The following is a 14206-nucleotide window of genomic DNA, read 5'->3' on the forward strand; positions in this document are numbered from 1 at the left end:
AAGACTATTTCAAATATTAAATTGTCAGAGGAATAACAGAAGCTTTTTGGTCCATTGAAAGAAAAAAATAAGACTTCTAGAGAAGGATATTCCTTTATTTCACCCTGGCAAAGAAGAAGGTGATCATGGCGAGTATGAAGTGGGTTGAAGAGATGGAAAGACACCCTTTGTACAAAATTAAACAAAAAAATAGAAGAATGCATTAGGTGAGTCAGTGGATATGAGTGAGACTACGGATCCGAAGTCCTGCGGTTAGCTACCTAGTCAGCTATACGGTTTTTTTTTCACTTATTGCTTCTTTCACGTCTAGCAATCATCAGTCAATTAGAAAAATGCATTGTGATGCGAAGTCCATGTTAAATCTTAGGCCCCTCTGTAACTGGCTGTGTAGATCAGTTCAGAGGTTGCAGCAAAGTGTAAAGGCGTAGCGTCTGCATGCCTAGTCAAGCAATATCGTCTTCAAATCAACCTTCCGGTTGGTGCAGCTATAGTTTTACCACGTAAGCAGGGTGCCCCAGGTGTTTATGCCAAAAAGAATGCTTTAAAATGAATATGTAGAGATGATGAACCAACGTTCAGAATTGAATATTTCAGGCTGTTCAAGAAGTGTGCGGCACGATTTTTTTAACAGTTTACGGTTTATAATAATGAAGTGCTTCTCATGTCGATGTTGGTGACTCTTGTAAGGTACCCCTTCTGTTCAAGCAACATTTTATTTCCGTTCTTTCTAGTTTTACAATTTTGTGTCGCATCTGCTGACATCACGAAGCATTCGGTGTGAAGAGCGGTACTGCAGAACGCACGCACCGGAACTAAGATTTCGGTTCCCACGTGGGCTGAAGGAGCCATTTGACCATACGGCGTTGCCATTGGATGGTGGCGTGAGAAGCTGTGACTAGACATGAGAACGCCCGTTACGTCAGCAACGACTTACATAGTGAAAGCACAGCTATTGCTGTGCGAAGGAACTAATCCTGCTACATAAATATTTGCTAATAAAAATCGCTTTCTTCAATAGAATTAGGAGAAGCCCGCAGGTCAGAAGTACTTCCTTACAACAGTATTACAACGCCAGAAATCTATCGTCTTAATAAATAAATGAATAATGCTTACGCTGACGCAAATGTACGAACGTCTACGAAATGTCACCCAGTATTAAGTGCGAGGTACAGGCTGCACGCCATACCGCCAGTCGCCGAGAGGATGCCTTCCGATCTAGTTCTGTGGAAACATCACTCTCTCAATAAATTGATAGTTTCCAGTTAATCATTATTAATTGTGTCGATATTATCAGTTTATGGTGTTTAGTAAATAAATACATCTAATGGCATCCCTTTCGAACGTTATTCCGAATAATACCCACTTCACCAACTTAGAATCACAGGACGTAGAATTGCACTTTACAGAGAGCTCGACGGGGCTGATACTGCTTCTGCGAGGGACGGGCAATATTTTAAACAAGCTCGACATTTTGTCCAGGTTTAAATCCGAGATGCTTATAAAAGTTTCCACAACGAAACTTTGTCTCGAAACCGGGCAGAAAATGCGAAGACATTCTGGTCGTGCCTAAGCGACAGGGAACAATCAATGCCTTCTCTGCGCGACAGCAAGGCCGGCCGGAGTGGCCGAGCGGTTCTAGGCGCTACAGTCTGGAACCGCGCGACCGCTACGGTCGCAGGTTCGAATCCTGCCTCGGACATGGATGTGTGTGATGTCCTTAGGTTACTTAGGTTTAAGTAGTTCTAAGTTCTAGGGGACTGATGACCACAGCAGTTGAGTCCCATAGTGCTCAGAGCCATTTGAACCATTTTCTTGCGCGACAGCAATGGAAATACTACCGATGACAGTGCCGCTAAAGCAGAGTTACTAAACACAGCCTTCCGAAATTCCTTCACCAAAGATGACGAAGTAAATATTCCAAAATTCGAATCAAGAATAGCTGAAAACGTGAGTAGCTTAGAAGTAGATTCATCGGAGTTGTCAAGCAACTTAAATCACTTAACAAAAACAAGCATCTTAGGAGTAGTGAAGCAACTTAAAGCTCTTAATAAAAGCAAGTCTTCCGGTCCAGACTGTATCCCAATTAGGTTCTCTTCAGAATATTTTGACGCAATAGCTCCATGCTTAACAATCAAATACAACCGCTCGCTTGACGAAAGATCCGTACCCAAAGACTGGCAAGTTGAGCAGGTGGCACCGATATCGAAGAAAGGTAATAGGAGTAATCCACTAAATTACAGGCCCATATCGTTAATGTCGATATGCAGCAGAATTCTGGAACAAATATTGTGTTCGAACATTATGAATTCCCTCGAAGAGAATGGTCTATTGACACACAGTCAACATGGAAGTAGAAAACGTCGTTCTTGTGAAACACAAACTAGCTCTTTACTGAAGGGCTGATTGATGTCGACAAAGGATTTGAAACTGATTTCGTGTTTCTAGATTTCCAAAAGGCTTCGGACACCGGCTTGTAATCAAATTGCGCGCTTACAGAATTTCGTTATCTGACTTGATTCGTGATTTCCTATTAGAAAAACAGAGTGATTTCCCTTCGTTCCCAGCCGGCCGAAGTGGCCGTGCGGTTAAAGGCGCTGCAGTCTGGAACCGCAAGACCGCTACGGTCGCAGGTTCGAATCCTGCCTCGGGCATGGATGTTTGTGATGCCCTTAGGTTAGTTAGGTTTAACTAGTTCTAAGTTCTAGGGGACTAATGACCTCAGCAGTTGAGTCCCATAGTGCTCAGAGCCACTTGAACCTTCGTTCCCAAGGTAATGTTATAGGCCCTCTGCCCTTCTTTATCTATATGAACGATTTAGAGGACAATCAGAGCAGCGGTCTTAGGTTGTCTACAAGTGATCCTATTGTTTATCGTCTAGTGAAATCGTCAGAAAATCAAAACAAACTGCAAAACGATTTAGGTAAGATATCAGTACGGTGCGAAAATTGGAAATTCGTGTTAAATAATGGAAAGTGTGAGGTCATTCACATGAGTGCTGAAAGGAATTCGTTAATTTTCGGTTGCACGATAAACCAGTCAAATCTAAAGGACGTAAATTCAGCGAAGTACCTAGGAATGACAATTAGCAACAACTTAAATTGGAAAGAACACACAAAAATCGTTGTGGATAAGGTGAACCAAAGACTACGTTTTATTGGCAGAACATTTAGAAGATGCCACAGATCTACTACAGCGACTGCCTACATTACGCTTGAGCGTCCTCTTTTGGAGCGGTGCTGCGCGGTGTGGAATCCTTGCCACATAGGATTAACGGAGTACATCGAGAAAGTTCGAACGAGGACAGCACGTTTTGTATTATCGAGCAGTAGGGAAGAGAATGCCAAGGACGTTATACAGGATGTGAGGTGTACGTTATTAAAACGAAGGCGTTTCTCTTTGGGGCAGGGTCTTCTCACGAAATTTCAGTCACCAACTTTGTCCTCCGAATGAGAAAATATTCTGTTGATGTCGACCTACATTGGGGGAAGCAATTATTATAAAAAAAGTAAGGGAAATCAGAGCTTGCGCGAAAAGATATAGGTATTCGATTTTTCCGCGCTCTTTCCGAGAGCGTAATAACAGAATTATTGTGAAGGTGTTTCGATGAAACCTCTTGCCAGGCACTTAAGTGTGATTTGCAGAGTAGCCTGGAGATGGAGATACAGATACAAACTTCGAGAGCTTCTAGGCAAAATGAGTGGAAAGAATCGTACACGACGACTCACTGAGAAAGTCCAGGCACGGATCGCAGAACTCTGATGGAAGAGCACGGCCGGTTATACTGTACACCCCTAATACGATCCTATACGGACTCACAGGCTAAACAGTTATTTCTGGTTGTTTAGTACAAGTGTGTGTGTGTGGGGGGGGGGGGGGGGGGGTTCTTTCACACCACACTGAAAGATGCTAAAAGTCGTCTGTGTTCGCTTCCGAATCATGACTGATAGTCGAATGTTGATCATTATTAGTTGCAGTAACTTGTTGGCATATGATGCACATAGTCGTGCAACATGTTCTGGTGCCAGAAGGCCGGGTGAAAGTAGAGTGAAGAATTTTATGCTATACTTCCTTCAGCATAAGAATAAACCCGATGTAAACAAACAACACATCTCGATGATTGGTCAGTAGCCGTAACTCTCATACACTGGTGTTGTTCCGCTCTTGGAAGGAGATCGAACTTTTGTATTAGATGTCTTATTACTATGACACTGTAAATGAAACTTCGACATTCTGCTGTATTAACAGCCATGAACGTTTCTCTTAATCATACTTTAGCTACGTAGTTTTCATTTCAAAAATCGGGTGCAGTCACATTCTCTGCAAGCACTACTTGTGACCTGATTGTCCCGCTGTTCATATGTACCGCGAAAATGGATGAGACTACATCCTGCTTCATAGTGAAACACGCACACGGAACACCGTTAACAGTTAGAAACAAGTTGTTCTTAATGTTTTTCACAACATTACAGAGAAAAATCAGGTTTCACGATTTTCGAGGAACATGGTGCAGCAAATATACGAGACAAAACTTCTAATTACTTTGTAGCGTAGTCGGTAGCGTCGTAGGTTCATAATTTAGCTGAGCGGTAGCCGCCGGTTCGAAATCCATTGTGAGATATGTTCGGACAGAACACCTGAATCATTTAAATTTGCCGGCACGGTAGCTCAGCGTGTTACCTACCCTCTGTAATAAAAAAAAAAAAAAAAAAAAACTGAGCGAACTGATCCACGAACAACCAAAACGGGTGTCATAGTACGTCCACACCGAACCAATTCAACGAACAATATAGAACACATTCAGATAACAAAATGGGATTTATCAAGTATGTGGTAATTAACTCTTACTTAATCATCATTTTTCAAAAAATATACGTGTTCTAGTTCCTAATTACATATCACACGCAGAATTCAGGTTTTCATTTCAAATACACTACTGGCCATTAAAATTCCTGCACCACGAAGATGACGTTCTACAGACGCAAAATTTAACCGACAGGAAGAAGATGCTGTGATATGCAAATGATTAGCTTTCCAGAGCATTCACACAAGGATGGCACCGGTGGCGACACCTACAACGTGCTGACATCAGGAAAGTTTCCAACCGATTTCTCGTACACAAAAAGCAGTTGACCGGCGTTGCCTGGAGAAAAGTTGTTGTGATGCCTCGTGTAAGGAGGAGAAATGCGTACCATCACGCTTCCGACTTTGATAAAGGTCGGATTGTAGCCTATCGCGATCGCGGTTTATCGTATCGCGACACTGCTGCTCGCGTTGGTCGAGATCCAATGACTGCTAGCAGAATATGGAATCGGTGGATTCAAGAGTGTAATAAGGAACCCCGTACTGGATCCCAACGGCGTCATATCACTAGCAGTCGAGATGACAGGCATCTTTTCCGCATAGCTGTAACGGATCGTGCAGCAACGTCTCGATCCGTGAGTCAACAGATGGGGACGTTTGCAAGACAACAACCATCTGTACGAACAGTTCGACGACGTTTGCAGCAGCATGGAGACCATGGCTGCGGTTACCCTTGACGCTGCATCACAGACAGGAGCGCCTGTGATGGAAGAACCTGGGTGTACGAATGGCAAAACGTTATTTTTCCGGATGAATCCAGGTTCTGTTTACAGCATCATGATGGTCGCATCCGTGTTTGACGACATCGCGGTGAACACACATTGGAAGCGTGTATTCGTCATCGTCATACTGGCGTATCACCTGGCGTGATGGTATGGGGTGCCACTGGTTACACGCCTCGGTCACCTCTTGTTCGCATTGATGGCACTTTGAACAGTGGGCGTTACATTTCCAGTATGTTACGACCCGTGGCTCTACCCTTCATTCGATCCCTGCGAAACCCTACATTTCAGCAGGATAACGCACGACCACATGTTGCAGGTCCTGTACGGGCCTTTCTGGATACAGAGCAACTGGCTCATCACAATACCTCAGTCACTATGAACTGTGGTATCGTGTCGAAGCTGGTTCACATGGTTCAAATGGCTCTGAGCACTATGGGACTTACCATCTGAGGTCATCAGTCCCCTAGAACTTAGAACTACTTAAACCTAACTAACCTAAGGACATCACACGCATCCATGCCCGAGGCAGGATTCGAACCTGCTACCGTAGCGGTCGCGCAGTTCCAGACTGAAGCGCCTAGAACCGCTCGGCCACACCGGCCGGCTGTCGAAGCTGCATGGGCAGCTGTACCTGTACACGCCATCCAAGCTCTATTTGACTCAGTTCCCGGGTGTATCAAGGCCGTTATTACGGCCAGAGGTGATAGTTCTGCGTACTGATTTCTCAGGATCTATGCACCCAAATTGCATGATAATGTAATCACATGTCAGTTCCACTATAATAAATTTGTCCAATGAATACCCGTTTATCACCTGCATTTCTTCTTGGTGTAGCAATTTTAATGGTCAGTAGTGTAGACGTTTTTAATATTGACATATTATAAAAGATCGTTAAAGATTTTGAAGCTGAGGAAACATAACACAATTAAATTTTTTGGAGAAAAATGAAAAATCACATACTCTTTGTCTGAGTATGCCCATTGTTTTGTATGACAGATGTGGTCTCACACGAGCCAGAGTGATAGGCGTCGTAGAAACACGGGAAACACTAATTTTCAAGGATTCGAGCACACTGTACAAATGCTGCCTTTTTACAGTTGTCACCTTAACAATGCAATTTGAACCCAATAGAATTGATCTGGAGCCAAGTCAACGGATATATCTCGGGAAATAACAAGACATTTAAGCTGCCAAACTCGCTGGAACTAGTGCACGAAGCTTTGTGCTCGTCACTGCCGAGCGATAGCGAATTGCAGGACAGCACGTCATAAAAGAGGAGAAGGCAATGTGGACATTTTGGTGACTTTAGATTCTTTTGCTGGTCGCCTCGTTATCAACCTAGTAGCACTTAAATGTACCGGATTTCTCGGAGCCCGATATGGAACAAGTTCGGAGGGTATCAGGCGACTGACTGTAATACCTTCAGTGCCTTCAATGTTTAAACACATCGTGAAATCCCAACAATGCACTTCTACGCCGAATGCAGCTTATACAGAAAAATTAGCCTTGTTAAAGTCAGGAATTTTCATCACTCTCGTTTTTAATTACAGTACTATGTTAGCTAAGTTCAAGAGCATGTTGTGTTTTCCAGCAGATCACCTATACAGCGTATCGCCTGAGTTTCACCATTATTTCCTTCTGTTCAATAATTAAATGACATTCAAGTCGACATTGTTCTCTGCTCGTCTCTTTTTTCGTATTTATTGCAACTGTTCACATCACTGCAGGTTAGTTGGACCAGGTGGCCGGCCTCTGCATTCCAAGTTAAATGCGCTGGTAAAGCTGTTGTCCCGTTTTAATGCTGAGTCAATGTATGCGTAACGCACAGCATAAAACTTACCCTCGTTATCGTCCTTGACTGTACTCGGGACAGCTTGGCTTCTGCTCCACGTGAAACGAAACGCAATGAGATTCCAGGAAAAGCGGAAGAATACATTGTGTCATGTTTACATGAGGTTCGTTCTTACGATGTATGGAGTATGGGCTTCATCTTAAGTGGAAGAAGTATATTGCCTTGGATAAAAACCTGTGACGAACCCGGTCGTTGAAGCCACAGACAGCTGGCCACGGCTCTCGAGACTAAAGTTGTCTTACAATACAGTTTGAAGAAATGATAACGTATCGAGTAGGAACCTTCATCAATAAGCACCCATCAACACTTGTGCGAAATGCACTTGCAGCAGAAAATAGCATGTAGGGGATGGGGCAATAATGACATCCACTGTGACGATTCATTTAGTTGGACCTTCGCCGGAAGGTGTAGCCCACTATCCGCCATTATTGGATTCAGAACCCAGAAACGTGCTATCGACGGATATGGCACCTAGGCCGCAGGGAGAATAACGTCTCGCTGGATAACGTTCCCCGGTGATGGAGGGTGTAGTCTGCAGCAGCGTGGTGAAGATCGAAGGCAGGGTTACTCAAGCGGTCAGATACAAAAGCGTAGTGACGACCGGGCAAAGCAGTACAAATCCGCCGGCCGCGGTGGTCTAGCGGTTCTAGGCGCCCAGTCCGGAACCGCGCGACTGCTACGGTCGCAGGTTCGAGTCCTGCCTCGGGCATGGATGTGTGTGATGCCCTTAGAACTACTTAAACCTAACTAACCTAAGTTCTAGGGGACTGATGACCACAAATGTTAAGTCCCATAGTGCTCAGAGCCATTTGAACCATTTGATTTAGTATAAATCCGTCCACAGTAATGTTAGCAACGATGTTACGGAACCGTAGATGCTCCGGGACATCAGGCGCCGATTACGAATCCAAGACTGATGTGTGTGTTGTTTTAGCCACAAAGTGCTGCATTCCTATTCGAAGTGATATCTCTGGCTTCCAACAACAGCTATAGCAGATAATCAGCCGGGAGTAGGGAGGCTGCGCGTGAGCCTGGCTCCAACTTGGTCTTACGGAGTTGCTGAGACATCCAACCAGAACAGTAAGCAGGGGGGAAGTATGTCGGGATGAAGGAGTGCGGGGGTGGCACGGGCAGTTAGGACTACTCTGACGTGGGCGGCCGTAAGTCTGAATGATGCGGGCAGTGGCTGCGCCGAGGCGCGACAGCACGACGTGAGGGGTCATACAGGGGATAGGCAAAATAATGTGAACGCCTGTAGTTACGTGGGAATGGTTTATTACACGACTGGCCATTAAAATTGCTACACCACGAAGATGGCGTGCTACAGACGCTAAATTTAACCGACAGGAAGAAGATGCTGTGATATGCAAATGATTAGCTTTCCAGAGCATTCACACAAGGTTGGCGCCGGTGGCGACATCTACAACGTGCTGACATCAGGAAAGTTCCAACCAATTTCTCATACACAAACAGCAGTTGACCGGCGTTGCCTGGTGAAACTTTGTTGTGATGCCTCGTGTAAGGAGGAGAAATGCGTACCATCACGTTTCCGACTTTGATAAAGGTCGGATTGTAGCCTATCGTGATTGCGGTTTATCGTATCGCGATATTGTTGCTCGCGTTGGTCGAGATCCAATGACTGTTAACAGAATATGGAATCGGTGGGTTCAGGAGGGTAATGCGGAACGCCATGCTGGATCCCAACGGCCTCGTATCACTAGCAGTCGAGATAACTTGCATCTTATCCGCATGGCTGTAACAGATCGTGCAGCCACGTCTCGATCCCTGAGTCAACAGATGGGGACGTTTGCAAGACAACAACCATCTGCACGAACAGTTCGACGACATTTGCAGCAGCATGAACTATCAGCCCGGAGACCATGGCTGCGGTTACCCTTGACGCTGCATCACAGACAGGAGGCAACGACGAACCTGGGTGCACGAATGGCAAAACGTCTTTTCTTCGGATGAATCCAGGTTCTGTTTACAGCATCATGATGGTCGCATCCGTGTTTCGCGACATCGCGGTTAACACACATTGGAAGTGTGTATTCGGCATCGCCATACTGGCGTTATCACCCGGCGTGATGGTATGGGGTGCCATTGGTTACACGTCTCGGTCACCTCTTGTTCACATTGACGGCATTTTGAACAGTGGACGTTACATTTCAGATGTCTTACGACCCGTGGCTCTACCCTTCATTCGATCCCTGCGAAACCCTACATTTCAGCAGGATAATGCACAACCGCATTTTGCAGGTTCTGTACGAGCCTTTCTGGATATAGAAAATGGTCGACTGCTGCCCTGGCCAGAAAATTCTCCAGATCTCTCACCAATTGAAAACGTCTGGTCAATGGTGGCCGAGCAACTGGCTCGTCACGATATGCCAGTCACTACACTTGATGAACTGCGGTATCGTGTTGAAGCTGCATGGGCAGCTGTTCCCTCACACGCCATCCAAGCTCTGACTCAATGCCCAGCCGTATGAAGGCCGTTATTACGGCCAGAGGTGATTGTTCTGGACACTGATTTCTCAGGATCTATGCACCCAAATTGCATGAAAATGTAATCACGAGTCAGTTCTAGTATAATACATTTGTCCAATGGATACCCGTTTATCATATGCTTTTCTTCTTGGTATAGCAATGTTAATGGCCAGTAGTGTAATAAGACGTTGGACTCCCATTTGCCCTTAATACAGCTGCGATTCTTCTTGGTATACTGGCATATAATGACTGAATAGACTCCAATGGAATGCAATGCCACTCTTCGATCAGAACCTTTTCTAACTCCTATAGTGACGAGGGAGACTGAAATCTGCTCCGGTGTCTGCGCTCCAATACCGTCCACGAGGGTTCGAAATTTTGAAAGTCCGGGGCTGTGCTGTCCAGGGAAGACGCTGCAGTTCACTTGCATGCTTCTCATACCCCGACTGTATTGTCCTGGCTGTGTGAATGGGTGCATTGTCGTCCTGAAATATAGCATCATTGATGGGAACAACATTTGAATCATGGGGTGCACCTCAATGATTCAAATGGCTCTAAGGACTATGGGACTTAGCATCAGTCCCCTAGACTTAGAACTACTTAAACCTAACTAACCTAAGGACATCATACACATCCATGCCAGAGGCAGGATTCGAACCTGCTACCGTAGCAGCAGCGCGGTTCCGGACTGAAGCGCCTAGATCCGCTCGGCCAAAGTGGCCTGCTGGGGTGCACCTGACCACCTAAACTGTTCACATAATCTTTGGCTGTAACGCGGCCTTTGAGAGTAGTGATGGGACTAGCAGAATACCATGACACGGCTGCCCACACCATCACACTTCCACATCCATGTTTAAGCGTTGAAATTAAAGAATCAGGATTGTAGGATTCTTTGGAGTTCTCCAGGCGTAAATCCGGGCCGATGTTGGAAATAACGAAAACGTTGACTCATTGGACCATATGACGTGTTTCCACTAATCAGTCGTCGAGGATTTGTGCTCCTGACACCATGTTTTACGTTTCTTTGCGTTGGTTGTCGTCAATTAGGTTTTCGGTACAGCAGCTTGTCCATGATAATTCGCTTTCTGGAGTTCTCGGCGGATAGTAACTATAGATACGGGGTCTCGAAGATGCCTGTTGAGCTCTGCAGTCACTTTAACCGCCGTAGTTTTGTGTTGTTTTGACATAATTAGTGTACGGAGATCTCTGACATTTATTTTTGATCTGCGCCCACTATTACGTTTGCACGATGATGTCTTTCCATGTTTTATGTAGGCTGTCATGACTGTTGAAACAGTTACTCTTGAAACATTCAATAAATTGGCTGTCATGTTACTGATGCTCCAGCTAATCGGGCCCTCACAATATGCCCTGTTTGGAACTCTGTTAGATCTTTCATTGCACGTCGACCTCGGCCTCTGATTGCGAATAGGAAATGGGCACTACTCGTAAACAACCTGCACTGATGCCTAGTCCGTACAGAACACGCACAGTCCAGCGCGACACGTACCTTACCAGCGGTGTTGCCCGTCCAACACCATCCCATTACTACCACTGTTCACATTATTTTGCCTATTCCATGTACATGGAGCGGAGGAAATTAGAAGAATCCAGTGTTCGGAGCGAATGGTAAATTGACGGAGGGAACTCATTGTATATTATTTCCAGGTGTAAGGAAGGAATTCTGCTCCCGAGAAGACCGGGAGAAACGCGCTTTTCTATTATGGTGTTTTGCTTTGTGGTGGTTCCGTTATTATACCGCATGGCTGAGTTTATGTGAAAGTAGCCTGCTGCAACCTTCAGTTCCCGACTGTATTGCAAAAATGAGAAGCTTATCTGTGGTATACCAGCATTATTAGGGGCGTAAGAGGACGTCCATTAATTGGCTAAGGTGCCTTTTATTTTTAATTTCGACTCTCCCCTCTTCCTTGGTGATATATTATTCTGATGCCCCCCCCCCCCCCCCCCCTCTGCGCCACGTGAGGTTTACTCTGTAAATTTTAATAATTAAATTTATTTGTTATGTTCATGCTATAACAATACACCACTAAAAAACCAGGTGTAGAAATATGAAACCGGAATTTGGTTGCAATAATTACACGTCTGTTGTTTGAAACTGATAAACACTATTTTATTCAAACGAATCTCCATTGTTATTTATACTTCTCTCCCATCTCTCTGGCAGGCTATGAATGCCCCCCCCCCCCACACACACACACACAAAAAGAAAACTACTTCTTCTTTTGAAGCAAACCATTCAGCGAGCCATTTTCGTACGTTTTCATACGAATTGAAGCGTCGTTCAGCGAGATCGTGTCCCAGCGATGCAAATAGATGCTAATCGGACGGAGCCAGTTCTGGAGAATAAGCCGCATGCCCTAGTATTTCCCAACTGAACGCCTCGAGAGTCTCTCTGACCCGTTTTGCTGTGAGTGATGGGGTGTTATCATCGAGCAATATGACTTTGTGTTGCCTTTTCCATATTCCGGTCGTTTTTCACGTAATGCTCGATTTCAATCGACCATTTGCTGTAGGTAGCGATCAGTGCTGACTGTTTCACCAGATTTTAGCAGCTCGTAATATATGACAAAATCCTGATTCCACCAAACCCGGAGCAGTGTCCTCCTTCCAAAGCGGTTTGGTCTTACAATGGATTTCGATGGTTTGCCTGAATTCATCCGTGATTTATGACACTTAGGATTCTCAAAATATATCCATTTTTCATCACCTGCCACTATTCGACGGATAAATGACTTTCTTTTGTGTCTGGCGAGCAGCGTTTCAAAAGTGGTCTTTCCATTTGCCTGCTGTCTTTCACTCGGTTCATGCGGAACCCATTTTCCCACATTCTGCACCTTTCCCACAGCTTTCAACCGAAGAGGAATGGCTTTCTGCTTCACATTCAAAAATTGGTTCAAATGGCTCTGAGCACTGTGGGACTTAACTTCTCAGGTCATCAGTCCCCTAGAACTACTTAAACCTAACTAACCTAAGGACATCACACACATCCATGCCCGAGGCAGGATTCGAACCTGCGACCGTATCGGTCGCGCGGTTCCAGACTAGAACCACTCGGCCACTCCGGCCGGCCTGCTTCACATTCAATTGTTATGCGAGTTTCTGTTGAGTTCGAGTATCATCTTGATCCAATTTGGCCGGCAATTCGTTGTGTTCGAACTTCTTCGGTGGTTTCCCGCGTTCGTCATTTCTCACGTCAAAATCACCAGTTTTGAGATTTTTGAACCACTCGAAACACTGTTTCCCCAAGAGCATGTTCGCCGAAAGCTTCGACAAGCTTTCTATACGATTCTGCAGCAGTTTTCTTCAAATGATAACAGAAAACCAATGCTGGGGTAAATCTCAATTTGTAGGCACAAAACTCGGCATGTTTACGGCTTTGAAACAGATACCAGTGTATGGAACTTGCGTTGCTGTGTGTTGACCTTCGTCGTCAGCAGATGATGTTGCAGACGCTGTCTCACGGGCCGTACACTGACGGCTAACACCATCTATAGGGAAATTCCGGTTTCATACTTCTACACCTCGTACCTAAATCATATCTTCTATTACTACATTTTTTTCTATTTAATTAGGGGTGAAACTTATAACTAGGTTTAATATGCATTACAACGAGTTTAATTAAATTAACTGTTTTGAAAGTAGCGAAATGGCTTTCTACGTATCGCGGCGTTTGCAAACAAGTAAATACAAAATAGGCTGCGACACCACGTTCCCCAATTTTTCAATCACTCCATGGACGTTCATGTTCTTCCTGTACTTCAGAGATTGGACAGATGGCATCCATGTGTTTTGGTAGTACAGTAAGACAGTCATTACACGTCACTACAGCCTCCACGTGCACCTACCGCAGCCCATTGCCCACGGCACAAAATGCCTCCTCCGTCCGACATGTGACCACAGGTGCTCGCGGTGTTGCCAGCAGCGTCAGACTATCTTTCTGCAGCTTCACACTCAAAGCAATGTAGATTCCAGAAGTCTTGCAGTATGTATGCTGGATAGTTTGATCATTCTTGAAAAGAGGTGAGCAGTGGCAATCGTATGGTATTCAAAAAGGGCCAGCATGTTTGAGATACATTGTCAGAGCTTGCCACACAGGAACGGTGCGAACTACAAGGTGTTCAAAAAGTCAGTATAAATTTGAAAACTGAATAAATCACGGAATAATGTAGATAGAGAGGTACAAATTGACACACATGCTTGCAATGACATGGGGTTTTATTAGAACCAAAAAAATACAAAAGTTCAAAAAATGTCCGACAGA

Source organism: Schistocerca americana, chromosome 4 (assembly GCF_021461395.2).
Source record: "Schistocerca americana isolate TAMUIC-IGC-003095 chromosome 4, iqSchAmer2.1, whole genome shotgun sequence".
NCBI classification, from domain to species: Eukaryota; Metazoa; Arthropoda; class Insecta; order Orthoptera; family Acrididae; genus Schistocerca; species Schistocerca americana.